Genomic DNA, 13,862 nt, shown 5'->3' on the forward strand with positions numbered 1-13,862 from the left:
TATAGTAGGTCCTTGTTGTTTATCTATTTTATGTATAGTAGTGTGTATATATAAATCCCAAACTCCTAATTTATATCTCCCCTCCCCTCCCCAACCCCTTTGGTAACTGTAGGTTTGCTTTCTATGTCTATGAGTCTATTTCTGTTTTTTAAATAAGTTCATTTGTATCATTTTTAAAGATTCCACATATAAGTCATATCATATGATATTTGTCTTTCTGATTTACTTCACTTAGTATGATAATCTCTAGGTCCATCCATATTGCTGCAAATGGCATCATTTCATTCTTTTTTATGGCTGAGTAATAGTCCATTGTATATATATACCACATCTCCCTTATCCATTCATCTGTCGATGGACACTTAGGTTGCTTCCATGTCTTATCTATCGTGAATAGTGCTGCTGTGAACATTGGGGTAGTAATCTGAGTAATTTACAGACACCGTATTTCAACTTTTCCTTCCCCACAGATTTTAAAAAACTGTTTTTATTTTTTCTCATGGATTTTGGCTAAATTGAGCACTCCTTACATTAGACATTTGAGAAAATCAGGAGACCTATGCATTTGAGTTTTGTGACCAAAGATAGAAGTGGCACCTTCTGCCCCACCCCAGAGCCCAGGGAAGACCTGCCAGCATCGTGCTTCCTGCTGGACCGAGAGCAGAGGGTGGTGGCTGGCAGAGCTCCGCCCCACTAGCCCAACCTCAACCTTTTTTATGGAGCGCCCCCTGCTCCTGGCCTGCAGGGTAGGATCTGCTTCTCTCCCATCTCTTCTTGCCAGTCACAGGGGCTTATCTCCTTCACGACCGGTCTGAAGAGCCTGAGCCTTATTGGCACAGAGCGTGACTGTTGTGAAATAAGGTTGTTATACCAAGACACGTTCTTCTTGTCTGGTTATATGCTGATTGGCACACAGCACACGTGACTGGTATGACCTCTTTCCAGGAAGAAGGTAATTATAACAATGATTGTTAGCACTTGCTGAGCCAGGCGCTGTCTGGGTGCTCGATGTCTGCGCCCTCATTGCCCTCCTTCCGGTAAGATTTGAAGGGACTGCCAATATCCTGGTTTGCAGATGAGGAAACAGAGCTACCAAGAGACTGAGGAGCTTATTCCACGTCTCTCAGTTAACAAGACCTCCAGGCTCCATGCTTTGAACCACCATGAGTCTCCTTGTGCAGGAAACTTCCCAGTGTCCAAGGTGACATCTGCTTTCTTCTCACCCAAGGTAAAATAATTACAGGGGAATGGTTAGAGTTTCTCTGTGTTGTCCGATGGTTTCCAGAATGGCATATGCCAGTCTAGCCTGCCATCATCCTGCACTCGTTCCTGCCTTCCCTTCCCCTCCCCAGACAATAAAAACCTTCACTCAGGCAGCTGGAGGGAGCAACCTAGAGAAAGAGGCCACACCAGCCCAGTGATGACACTTCCCGCGTCCCTAGGGCATTCGAATTTGAGAGAGGACAGTCGTCAGTCGGTCCACAGTTCTCCGGTCAGTGGTGTGTGTGTCAGCTTTGTGTCTGGTGTGGGGAGGGGGCAAGATAGACACTTGAAAGTGAGAGCTCTGGTCCTCTTACCAGTTCTGTAACCTCTTCACTTCAATGACAGGCTGGAAATGCTTCTGAAGGGTGCCCCACTTTGGCATAAGGCTTTTCCAGTTCTACTCTGCACTTCCTAATTGAAATATTCGGAGGTTACGAGCCTCTTCTTGGAACTTGATTGCACCAAAGTGGAGGAGAAATAGATGAAATCCAAAATTAAAAATAGTCCCAGGAACAAAGAGCCCACCTTTAGAGGAATAAGAGGCTATTTTGGAAGGCAGCATCTAAAACACCTCCATTTTATCTCTTGGCCCTCTAGCTCCATCAACAAGGTTTCATCCTCCAGTAGCCCTGGGCATTTCCTTTATTAAGATACCTGTCAAATATTAGACAGTCACCCTCAGCCTTCATGAACTTGTTTATGGGGCGAGCTAAGTTGAGCTTTTTTCAGGAAAGTGTCTCTGCATTGGCAGAACAGGCTAGTGGTGTAAATACAATTTCAAAGGTGTTTCTAAACACTGAAGCGATGGATGGAATGTTTGTAAGTGCCCTCAAGTGTGTCAGAAGCATAATTTATAATCAGGGTGCCACTTGCCGGTCGTTCTTGTGTATTCATCAGCTCGAGTCCCCTAAGACTCGACTCGACTCTAAAATCGACTAACCCTGATTTTAGTTATTATATATAATTGATAGTAATCACCCTGGATGTATACCTGACATACATTATCCTCCAGCTTTTTACTACTTCACACTGCCTTTTCCCCAGCTCCTTGCCTTCAATGTTTCCCAAAACTCCTCTTTGACAACCTGTCCCTGTTGTCCAAGTTCAAAAACTTGCTGACATCTTCGAATCAACCCTCAACCCTCCCAGTCATTCAGAAACCAAACCCTGTTCATTTTACTGGCCGAACTCCTCCTCTCTCGGTGGTACATCTGCGCTGTGGCCCCAGCACAGCCCCTGCCAGCTCCCTGGACCTTTGCTGCCGCGCCCACTGTCTCCTTCCGACCCCGCCTGCCCGGGAGCAGCCTTGCTTACCCGCCTTGCACAACAGTGTGAAGTGTCAAAGTGACACAAAAAGGAGAACACGTGGATCCCTCTTGAAGGAGCTTACGGTTTCAGCTCATTCTCTGCGTTGTGTGCAGAGACCGCTGCAACACGTCACCTGGGCCTCCCTGGTCCCCCCCGCCATCCCCCACCCCCACTAGTGTAGGACCTCCAGCCCCCATCAGAGCGCCTATAATTATGTCTGTGGGTCCCAGAGGGCGTGTCTGGCCTCCGGGACAGCCTGGGTACTCCATGGGGGCCCACCGCCGACTTCCTTCCCAGGCCCCCTGCTGTGGGGTCTGCTGGCCTCCAGCATCTGCCCAGGAGCCACTTCCTGCCAGACTGGGTCGTCCCTCCGCGCGGGGTCGGCTCTCCCACCTTGGCCGTCGTGCCCTGCAGCTGCGCTGGGTTCATAGTCGGGGGGCGGAGGGGGGCGGCTCTTTGAGTCTGAGCACTGAAGCTGCGTGCTTATCTAAGTGACGGTGTCCGGGCCCTGCTCCCCGGGACCCTGGGGTTTAGGCCTAAATACAAGTGTGTAGGGCCCAGAGGTCACTCACCGAGCTGGACTGTGTCCTCCCAGCCGGCCTTCCTGGGGGGGTGCCCTCAGGCACAGTGTCCTCTCTCACCCCATCATCCTCTTCTGCTTCATGCCCACGAATACCTTCCATTCTGATCACGCACCTTCCTGCCTGAAAGCTTAGCGTTTGCTGCCCCGGTAAAGTCTGTTCAGGAGCCTGAACTGCAGGGCTCTGGAGGCACCTGTTCTCCTACAGCCCTGACTTGAGCTGTGTGTCCCCCGCGCGGGGCTTAGCCAGCACTTCTGATGCCCTTCTCTCCCTCTGCCTGCGAATCCCCCTGCTGGCCCAGGGTCCGGAGTTGGGGGACCCATTGGGTGCCACCCCAGCATGTGGCTGGATGGTTGAGGGCCAGAACCCGGCATCAGACATGGTTCTCCAGGTGGGTCTCTCTACCCAGGTACCTCTGCCCCTGGTTTCCAATCCTGGGAGCTCCTGGGGACAAAGTGCTGAACCAAGGCCTTTCAGGGCTTAGAACTCCCTTGACTGTTCTCTGATCTGAGCTGGCTCGGAGCCTGGGGCAGAGGTAAGTGGGACAAACAGCAAGAGTCCTTACCTTTGGACTGGCAGGCATTTCATTTCTTCAGGTTCTCCGTCACCTCCTCCTCATGCCAAAGAGAAGGCACGTTCCCTTTCACCAGGCAGGACACAGCGTGACACCCACTGGATTCGGATTTCTCTGGCTTCTCAAAGCAGGAGGGGAGGGGGTTTCCCTGTCAGGCTACGTGGCATGGCTTTTGGAGAAAATACATTTTGCTTTTACCCTTTCTAAAATTAAAAATATCTTTTAAAGGGTTTCAAAAACTTCCATTTCTTATGGTGCTGAGTAGGCCTCTTTAGATTTCTAATGCAGTCGGGTGTTGGGGATGACCCTGGTTTTTTGTTTGTATGTTTGTTTTCTCTGATCAATCCAATGGGGCTTGGACAATAAATCCATGTATTGTGACCTCTTGGTACATTTTGAAATTATACATAGGTGGTTTACAAAATGAAGTGTATGTCTGATGCTGTTCCTCCCCACTGCTTGTGTGCACATGCGTGTGTGCATGTGCGTGTGTGTTTGTGTTTCCATCTTGTTCTTTGAGAACTCTGGCCAGCACCACTGATGGCCACTCGTATCCCCTCGCTCTCACCAGTTTAGCGTTGTTTCCCAGTATTAACTGCTAGCACCTGTAGATGTTGGCAAAGCACAGGTGACGGGCTCTCAGCGCCACCCCAGCTTGAACAGACTCCCTAACTCTCAAGTAATAAACACTTGCGGAGTATATAGATTGCCCCACTTTGCACAGGAAACGCATGTTGCTTTACGTCGGAGTCAGAGGTCATATTCCCTCTGTGCTCCTGGTCTTTAGCTGACACACACACACACACACACACACACACACACACACACACACACACACACACACACACACACACACACACACACACGCAGCTGATCCCACTCTCACCAGCACTGCCTTTTCCTGCGTCTACGCTGACGCTTGTCGTCCAATGCTGTAATGAATTCTTTATGCTTCTAATCCGTCTGTTCTTGAAGATAAGGGTTGAGTCTTTGTCCGTTTTGTGGCCTCACTCTTACAGAATGCATGACGCAGCATTTAAATGTTTGTTGGATACTCGGAGGCTATGTGAATAGCTTTTCATTTTAAATTGGACTTCTTAGGGGATCTTGAGATTGGAATGAATACTATATATAAAATGAATACTGAAGAAACAAATTCTTTAAAAGACCGTCTAAAAGAAACGATTGTCTTAAAAGAATGCCTTTGTAGAGTAATTGCCAGTTTATTGAATTTCATGCCTCTGAAATTCATTTTGGTGGGTGTCAGTGGCCCTCTAGTGGGCGCAGGGGGTTAAAGTCTCGGGAAACTTCCGTCAAGATGGCAGCTCACAGGGGACGCGAGACAGAAGGATCAGAAGGTCGGAGGAAGACAGATGTTCCCAGCAGGAGTGGTGTGATCAACTCAAACGGTGACTTGGCCTTTTATACAGACCCCTTAATACTCTTCCTGTGTTTACAAAACAAGGAAACAAAGACCCCAAAGCCTTAGGTGCTGGGGAAACAAAAAGCAAGAGCTCCCTCTTCTGAGCAAATGAAATTCTGACCACGTTTGAGGCCCTTCCAGAAAAGTGAAACACACTCCAGTAAAGAGGAGAATGAGTCCTGTCTTCTTTACCTGCATTACTCATCTCTCCTCTGGATCAACGGGTAAGATAAAGATAAGATTTATTACTCGGTATGTTTCAGAATATTATGAACTGTCTTGGTTCCACTTCCCATTTTCCATCACGTGGAATCATTGTTTTTAAGCAGCTGAGAATTCTGGGTCTGGGAAAGCCGCGTGCGTACGTAGATTCACATGCAGGGCAGTCAGCAGTGTGTTCTTTTCCCTCAGGGCCCAGGGAGGAGGGTGAGGAGAAGGGAGACCCTCACCTCAGGCACATGCTTTGGGTTGGGGCCGGGAGGTGCCAAATACTCAGTAATCAAGATAAATAACATCTACATGAAAGATTTTAAATATCAAAACGAATGCAAAATATCCATGATAAACAAAATATCAACGTTTTAGGTAAAGACAGGATCTGTAGAGCTGGTTTTTCTTTCCACCTCCGTCTCCAGCGTGGCTCAGCCTGGCACCGCTTTCCCTTTGCTGTTTTTTGTTTGGAAATCAGCGTCTTCGAGTGGTTAAGGGCCCAGGGTCTGTGGTTGAGATGCCTGGGTTTCAAACCAGGTGCTGCTACTTACTAGGTGCCTGACATAGGCCATCGTTCATCACGTGAGTCCTTAGAAGTGAAGCGTCATTGCTGGCTGGGTTGGAGAGAGGAGAGGGAGGAAGGAGGAGAGATTCATTTGGGGCGCGAGAGGGATACCGCCCATCTTGCTGGCTTTGAAGATGGAGGATGGGGTCCAGGAGTTGCGGGATGGGAGTGGCCCCTAGAAGCTTGGAATGGCCCCCAAATGACAACCAGCCAGAAAGCAGTGACTTTTGTCCTAAAACCTCAAGGAAGTGAGTTTGCCTACAAGTAAATGAGCAAGGGAACTGACCCTCCCTGTCAACTACAAATTGGCACTTGACCCTGGCCCTTGCCATCTATCTCTACAAGGATTAAATCATGTGCTGCTGCAGCTGCTGACTTTCAACACCCCCTGAAAGCGGTTCAGGATGGAGAGCAGCAATGAGGCCCCCTGTGCTCGGGCAAAAACTGGAAAAACAGGTCTTCAGACAGTTATTTTCAGGAGCTGATTTTGTGATCAGACATACACTTCATTTTGTAAACCACCTATGTATAATTTCAAAATGTACCAAGAGGTCACAATACATGGATTTATTGTCCAAGCCCCAGGATGTGTTCTGAGGGCTGTGTCAGATGCAGGTGGAACATGGGTTGTCTTATGGACACAGTCTTACATTTTTGCTTCATTGGACCATATTTCAATTAGTCATTCTTTTTTTTTTTTTTTTTTTGGCGGTACGCGGGCCTCTCACTGTTGTGGCCTCTCCTGTTGCGGAGCACAGGCTCTGGACGCGCAGGCTCAGCGGCCACGGCTCACGGGCCCAGCCGCTCCGCCGCATGTGGGATCCTCCTGGAGCGGGGCACGAACCCGTGTCCCTTGCATCGGCAGGCGGACTCTCAACCACTGTGCCACCAGGGAAGCCCTCAATTAGTCATTCTTAAAGGACGTGTAGTGATGCTAAATAATTTTATATTGATTTCCTCCTTACTGTTTTGAGGTGGGGAGTTAGAACTACTATAAGAATTAAATGAAACTGATGAAATAAGAGCAAAAAGTTATTACAACTGTGAGACAAGTGGTATCAGGCTATCTACTTGGAAAGAAACCTTCTACTTACCCTCAGGCAACTCAAGCAGGTATTTCCTGAATCCAGAAAGAAATTCCTGCGAATTATTTATAACACCTCATCCCCCTTTTCTTTTTGATCTTTTTTCTCTTTTCATTCTACCATTTCCCTTAGTAATCTCAGCTGCTCCCATGGCGTTAATATTTATATGCATTTCCAGATCTTTTTGGAAGAAAGGATTTTCCAAATCTTCATCCAATCTATATATTCTTTGTTGAGTATTGCCACCTAGATATCCCATGGTTATTTCATAACTTAATATACCCAAAATAGAGCTGATTATCTGCCACCAACAAATCCTGTTAGGCTTAGCTGTCTGTCTGTCTGCCTGTCTTCCTCTCCCTATTTCTGTTTCTCTCCTTTCTATTATTTGAATCCGTTTATAAAAATGCATACACTACCAAAGGTCAGAAGGTCCCTTCTAGACCCTTCCTCACTGAATTTCTCACTGTTCTCAGAGCCTCTGGGGACTGACAGTCCTCATAGGACGGGTGTGTCCTTGGAACAGAGCTTTCATTCTAGTCACCCAGGACTTTGACTCTCCCTGTTCTGTTCCCAGACTGCTCCTGTGGGGATCCCTGCCCTGTTGGACTGTGAAGTGTTTCTCTGAAAAGCGATCTTCTTGAGAATAGTCTCCCTCTTTTTCTCTCCATCCTTGTGTGTGTCTCTCTTTCTCGCTTGTGGCCCCCTTTTGTCTGAGCTGTGGGAGGATGTCATGGGCTGTGTCCCATCTTGCACCCAGGAAGTACCATCCTGGTCACACAGCACCTGACAGTCTCCTGCCACCGGGCAGGTGCTGCACACTGTCTGCTGCACCTTCAGATGCAGAGATGGACGAGCCACAGGAAGGTGGCTTAAGGACTTGTTCCTTTATATTGATATTTGGAAGAACATTATTATTTCCTCTTACCGTTTTTTTTTTTTTTTTTTTTTTTTTTATCCTCTAAAACTAATTCTGATTGTAGATTGGCAGTTTTCAACAGCGGGAGGAGACAGGGAGTGAGGATGTTCTAAAAAGGTCCTCAGAGAGTCTCAGTCCTAAGATGGCAGGAGAGAGGGTGGCTGTGCTCCCTTCTCTCTTGAGAATTCATCGTGTGGCCCCGAGGGCTGGGCTGGGGCGGTCGGCAGAGCTGGAGGACCAGGACTTGGAGGAAGAGTCTGTTGGTGGGTGGCGTCGAGAAGAGAGGCTTGGAATCCTGAGCAGCCTCATTCTATGTAAATTATATGAATCAAATTGTTGAACCCAATTGGAGGGTTAAAAATTAATCAAAATAACTAGGAACTCAGAGTCCCCAGGAGATAATAATTAGCTTAATGTAGTTTGGTCTGTTTTCCCTTTTCCATATTTGGTGAAATTTGTCAATTATAGTGGACAAGGAAGCAGATGATGGTAGTAGATTCAGCCTCCTCCTTTGTTGTGTTAACGATGTGACCTATGCTTTCCCTGCCATTTCATTTATTATCTCCAAATATTTATTCAATAACGCTTTTCATTTTCTTCTCTAGTAGTTTTCAGTTTTCTATTTTCTGATCCAAATTTTACTTTCTGACACCGGGAAAAAGTATTTTATCTTAGAAATGGAGACATTATAACAATCTGCAACATGCTTCTAAATTTTAATAGCATTTAATTATCATCTTGATGAAAACTCCGTAGTAACAAGTAAACAATTGCTACATTTAGTGCGTTATTATAATATACCTAACTTACTTATGTGTAATCCTTGCCTCGTGGGTTATCATGGCAAATGGATGTTATTGCATAGAAAGTGTCACAGTGAAAGTGACGGAAGACTTAAAGTGGCTTCTCAGCAACACCATCCAGGTAAACACTCTGAGAAGTGCAGTGTGAGGCAGTATACCTCCCCATCCGTCTCACGCCAATGACGGTTCTTCTCGAGTTTTAAGATGCCTACTGGGGCTTTCCTCGTGGTGCAGTGGTTAGGAATCCACCTGCCAATGCAGGGCACATGGGTTCGATCCCTGGTCCGGGAAGATCCTACATGCGGCAGAGCAACTAAGCCCGTGCGCCACAACTACTGAGCCTGCGCTCTACAGCCCGTGAGCCACAGCTACTGAGCCTGCGTTCTGCAACTACTGAAGCCTGCACGCCTAGAGCCCACGCTTCACAAGAGAAGCCACCGCAATGAGAAGCCCGCGCACCGAAACAAAGAGTAGCCCCTGCTCTCCACAACTAGAGAAAGCCCGCGCGCAGCAGTGAAGACCCAACACAGCCATAAATAAATAAACAAATTTATTTTAAAAAATGCTTACTAATCAGAGTATTAGCTAGAGTTGCAGCTCTTGTTTATTGATGATCACATGTAGTCCTCCTTAGTAAATTGGAGCAGAATTTATATTATATATATCATGTCCTCTTACATATATAATATGTATCATAATCTATTACATATAATTTATAATAATATATGCTTTTATAATTTAGAATAATAGTTAATTTTCATCATCAGAATGTTGTCATAATGCACTAGTTTTTGTTAGAAGGAGAGATTTTACTACCATCTTGTCAGAAAATGGTTATAAACATTAAAAAATGTCCATTTGGGGGGCTAGCAAAATTATTTTAAGAATAGAAAACATTTCAGCATAGTGCAGATGTCTGCGACGGGAATGGCGGCCCCTGGGTGTGGCATGCCTGTACTGCTCACAGCGGGACAGGCCCCTGAGCCCTGCACCTGGCTGCTTGCACCAAGCTCCCCTCCCCTGGCGCCTTTGCACAGCCTGCCCCTGCGTCTAAAATGCCCTCTCCTCCCTGCCCCACACTTCCCCTCCTCATTCCTTTGTCCTCCGCTTAGATACCGCACCCTTAGCTGATATCTCCCGGCCCCTCTGGGGGGCATTTTTCACACTCTGATGATGGCTGTTTTCTCAACTTCTCCACTCGAACATGTGATTTCCTCCAGGACAGAAGTGGATTCCTTCTCACCTTTCTGTTCCCGGGACTTAGCCCCAAACCTGGTGCAAAGCAGGAACTCAAAGTTTGTGGAATGAAGGAAGAGGACTTTGGTCTACACCTTCACTAGAAACATCTTCATTTCCTTACTGATAATGGCTCACAGTTATTTCCAACATTTCTTTTGGATATTGGTGTTTGGCCTCTTCTCTTATTTTGAGGTGTTTTCCATAGCCTTGATTGTTAGAATAGAAGCCATCACTTTTTTTTTTTTTTTTTTTTTTGTGGTACACGGGCCTCTCACTGTAATGGCCTCTCCCATTGCAGAGCACAGGCTCCGGACGTGCAGGCTCAGCGGCCATGGCTCACGGGCCCAGCCACTCCGCGGCATGTGGGATCTTCCTGGACCAGGGCACGAACCCGTGTCCCCTGCATCGGCAGGCGGACTCTTAACCACTGCGCCACCAGGGAAGCCCACCATCACTTTTTAAAAGGCACTTGAGCAAGATAAATCTAACAATGAAATATTTTTGATAGATTCTCTGTGGATGTATTGCTACTTCTTTTTTTTTTTTAACTTAAAGTCCTATATAGTGTATGAAGACGAGCATGGGGTTGGGGGAAATCAGCGAAGTTACTATGTTACTATGAGTTACTGTGAAAATGCTCCGAGTTAGTAGTTTTGTTGCTCCTCTGCCTATCCTGATGGTGAGTTAAATAACATTGAATGATTACTTAGTAATTATTGCCATGCTGAGAATTCTATGATCTTGGAAATAGAAGCATTATGTTCCCCTCAGGTTTGGATGATTTATAATTTACTCTTTGTGGTAATGTGTGTGTTTCTTTCAGATATTAGAGATTTTCATATGTATGTGTGGGGCAGGAGAGAGAGAATGTTTGCAAGTATGCGGGCTGAAACTGTTGCTGGAGTGATTAGAACATTTCTAACGGGAGGGTCACCAGAGAAGGCACTTTTTTTTTTCTTGAAATATGTGAAAAGCACTTTTTCATTCCACAATAAGGGCATAAGAGAAGGCACTTTTAAAATAGAGATTTGAAAGTTAGAATGATTTTATTTTTAAAGCAAAGAAGGGGTTGAAGTTATGGTATGTGGGGTGGGAAAGATAGCATTCTATGGAAAGTGAAAGATGGTGCGTGAATAGAGTGGCTTCATCGTAGCTGGCTCTGGAGACAGGATATTGTGGGAAATAGAGAATTCTCGAAGTATGAGGTGGAGGGTGGAGATTGGTCTTTGAGAGGCAGTTTGGAAACACAGCATATTACTGAGCAGAGTAATGACATTCTCAGAAGGGCAATTGGGAACACCTGGAAAATGCTTGAATAATGTTATAGATTGAATTACAACCATATTGAAAATGTTCAACTCCTTAGGCTAAATGAATAACAACTATTTGAATCCAAGAGTATCCCTTTAGGGTAAATCTCTATTTACAGGAAAGAGTTTGTTTGATACAGGCCCAAACTCAGGAGTGGGTCTAACAGTGGAAAATAAGACATTGGGGAGAATTAATGGAGCCCAGCACTAAGTGTCTGACTTGCCAGCGGCCGCATTGTGAATCAGGGCTGCCACAACTTAACCTTTACCCAATGCAAAGCTCTGAGTGGCCCCTAAAGGATGAGGAGACAAGCTGTAAATGTGCAAGGAGGCTCTCGAACAAGTAGCTGGACTGACAGGACGCTTGGGCCGTTACTCTGAGTCGTTACCCAAAGGACCTGTCCAAGGATTTAAAATTTTCGTCTGCGGCTCCACAGAGAGACAGACGTCGTGATTGCTTTAGTTAATTCTGTCTTCGGGGTCTTAAGGGGGAGGAATGGTCTGATTTGCATGTTTAAAAGTACCCCTTCCAATGTCGTGTGGAGAACAGATGGGAGAGGAGAGAGGGGCTGGGACCAGCAGGCAGAGGGATCGGAGAGGGTATGGTGGAGATGGAGAGAAGGAAGGACACTTGGGCTGTTTGGAAGGGACATCTGGTAAAACTTGTTGAAAAGTTGGATCGAGGTACGAACAGTGAGGGTGGTGATGCTACTTACCAAGGTGGGAAGGCTGGAGGAGGGAATTTTTTGAGTGGTAGCAATTCAGTGCTTTGCTTTGAACATGTTAGGTTTAAGATGCCTATTAGAGACCCCAGAGGAGATGTCCCAGGATCTGCTGCTGAAGACACCTCTTCAATGCTGAGGGTAAACAGGATTCATAGATCAAAGCTATTAAAGGCCATGGGACCAGGGTGATCAACTAAGGAGAGGGTGCAGACCAAGAAGAGAAGAGGGCTGTGGACCAAGGTGTGAGATTTTCCAACCTTTAAAGGTCAAAGAGAATAGGATAAACCAGCTGAAGCAATGAAGAAGGATAGCGGAGAGGATGAGGGAAGCCCGTGAGAATAGCACGTGGAGGACAGGAGAGTTGTCACTGGCTACTGTCACTGCTGGTACATCAGGTGTAACGGAGGCTGATGGGATGACTGGATTAGCCATGGGGACAGTGTCGGTGACCTTAACAGGAGCAGATTTGGGAATGACGAGGAGAGAAAGTCAGTGGAGGAGGTCAAGAGAGAAGGGGCTCACAAACAATTTTATTTCTTAACCTAGATGATGGGCACATGGTGTTTATTACGATATTTTTTCTTTGCCTGAATAATTTCATAATTAAATAGTTCAAAGAAAGCACCGCTTATTCTAAAACTTTTTTCTTAATTTGTGACATTCTAAGGGTTAAAATTAATTTAAAAGGTGTACAGTCAATTTTATGCCAGTGAGACATTAAGATGAGCGGCAGAGGGATAGCAGTGGAAGGTCAGGGTGCGGGGGGTGGGGAAGGTGAGGACTGTCAACAGTTATTATGACATGTTACGTGGTGATAGTACATCCACAGTGTTACTATCATATCAGCAATTATTGTCAACTCTGGGAGCAGAAACATAAGTCTGGGGTCTAGACTGGATCTATGATTTATTTTTTTTTAAACGTAAGTGTGCAGAAGTAGACTAGCTAGACTACAGGACAAGTACATTATGAAGGATTTTGATACATGTAACCAGATTTCCCTTCTGGCCGGTTGTGTCCATTGAGATTATCACCTGCAAAAAATCAGCTTATCTGATTTATCACACCTTTAACAGGCTTGAGCGAATTCTTTAAAAAAAAAAAACCAAAATAATTCAAGAGAGGCAGAAAAGGAGAAATGTAGGCATGAAAAACAGAGGAGGCAAAGAAGAAGGTTGGAGCGGATGTACTCATACGAGATAAAGGGAATTTCAAAGCAAAATGCATTCCTAGAGATAAATAAGGGCACTTCATAATAATAAAAGGGTCAGTTGAACAGGAACACATGCCAATCATTGACCTGTGTGTGATCAATAATGGAGCTTCAAAATTCGAGAGGTGAAAATTGACAGAATTAAAGGGAGAAGGAGACAATTCCATAATATATCTTGAGATTTTAACACTTCTCTCTCAAGAAATTGGTGGAGCAACTAGACCAAAATTCAGCAAAGACGTATATTATCTGAACAATGCTATCAGCATCTCAGTTTATTTGTTATTTATATCAATTGTTAGAGCCACAAGGATGGGTCCTAGCCCTCCACGCTGTAGGCTTTTTAACATTCTGGGTGATAATCTAAAATTACTGTCCCTGTGGCTTTCTACAGGAACTTCATCACTGTGCCTTGACTATGAGATAATGAATAAAAAGTAAGTTAGCGTAATGCCTGACACCTAGTAAGTGTTCAGTACATGCCAGTTATTATTGTAAAATCAAATAGACACCATTTGGCCGCCTGGCAGAATTTTAGGGGATTTTAAAAATGATCATGATTTTTATCATTCCTGGAAATCACCCTGCCGTGGAAACATCATCCCGCACCAAGCCTCACTCAGAGTCATTTCCATACTTTTCCT

At 45.7% G+C, this 13,862-nt stretch overlaps 1 long non-coding RNA gene across 1 annotated transcript; it reads left to right on the forward strand.

Moving 5' to 3' along the window:
- The first annotated feature begins 874 nt into the window (after window positions 1-874).
- On the forward strand, window positions 875-4,144 carry LOC117196663 (uncharacterized). The gene is made up of 3 exons (XR_004476948.2): window positions 875-952; window positions 1,076-1,228; window positions 3,749-4,144. It is a non-coding gene; the product is annotated as an uncharacterized LOC117196663 (long non-coding RNA).
- Window positions 4,145-13,862: the final 9,718 nt, after the last annotated feature.

This window comes from Orcinus orca, chromosome 15 (genome assembly GCF_937001465.1).
Source record: "Orcinus orca chromosome 15, mOrcOrc1.1, whole genome shotgun sequence".
Lineage (NCBI taxonomy): Eukaryota > Metazoa > Chordata > Mammalia > Artiodactyla > Delphinidae > Orcinus > Orcinus orca.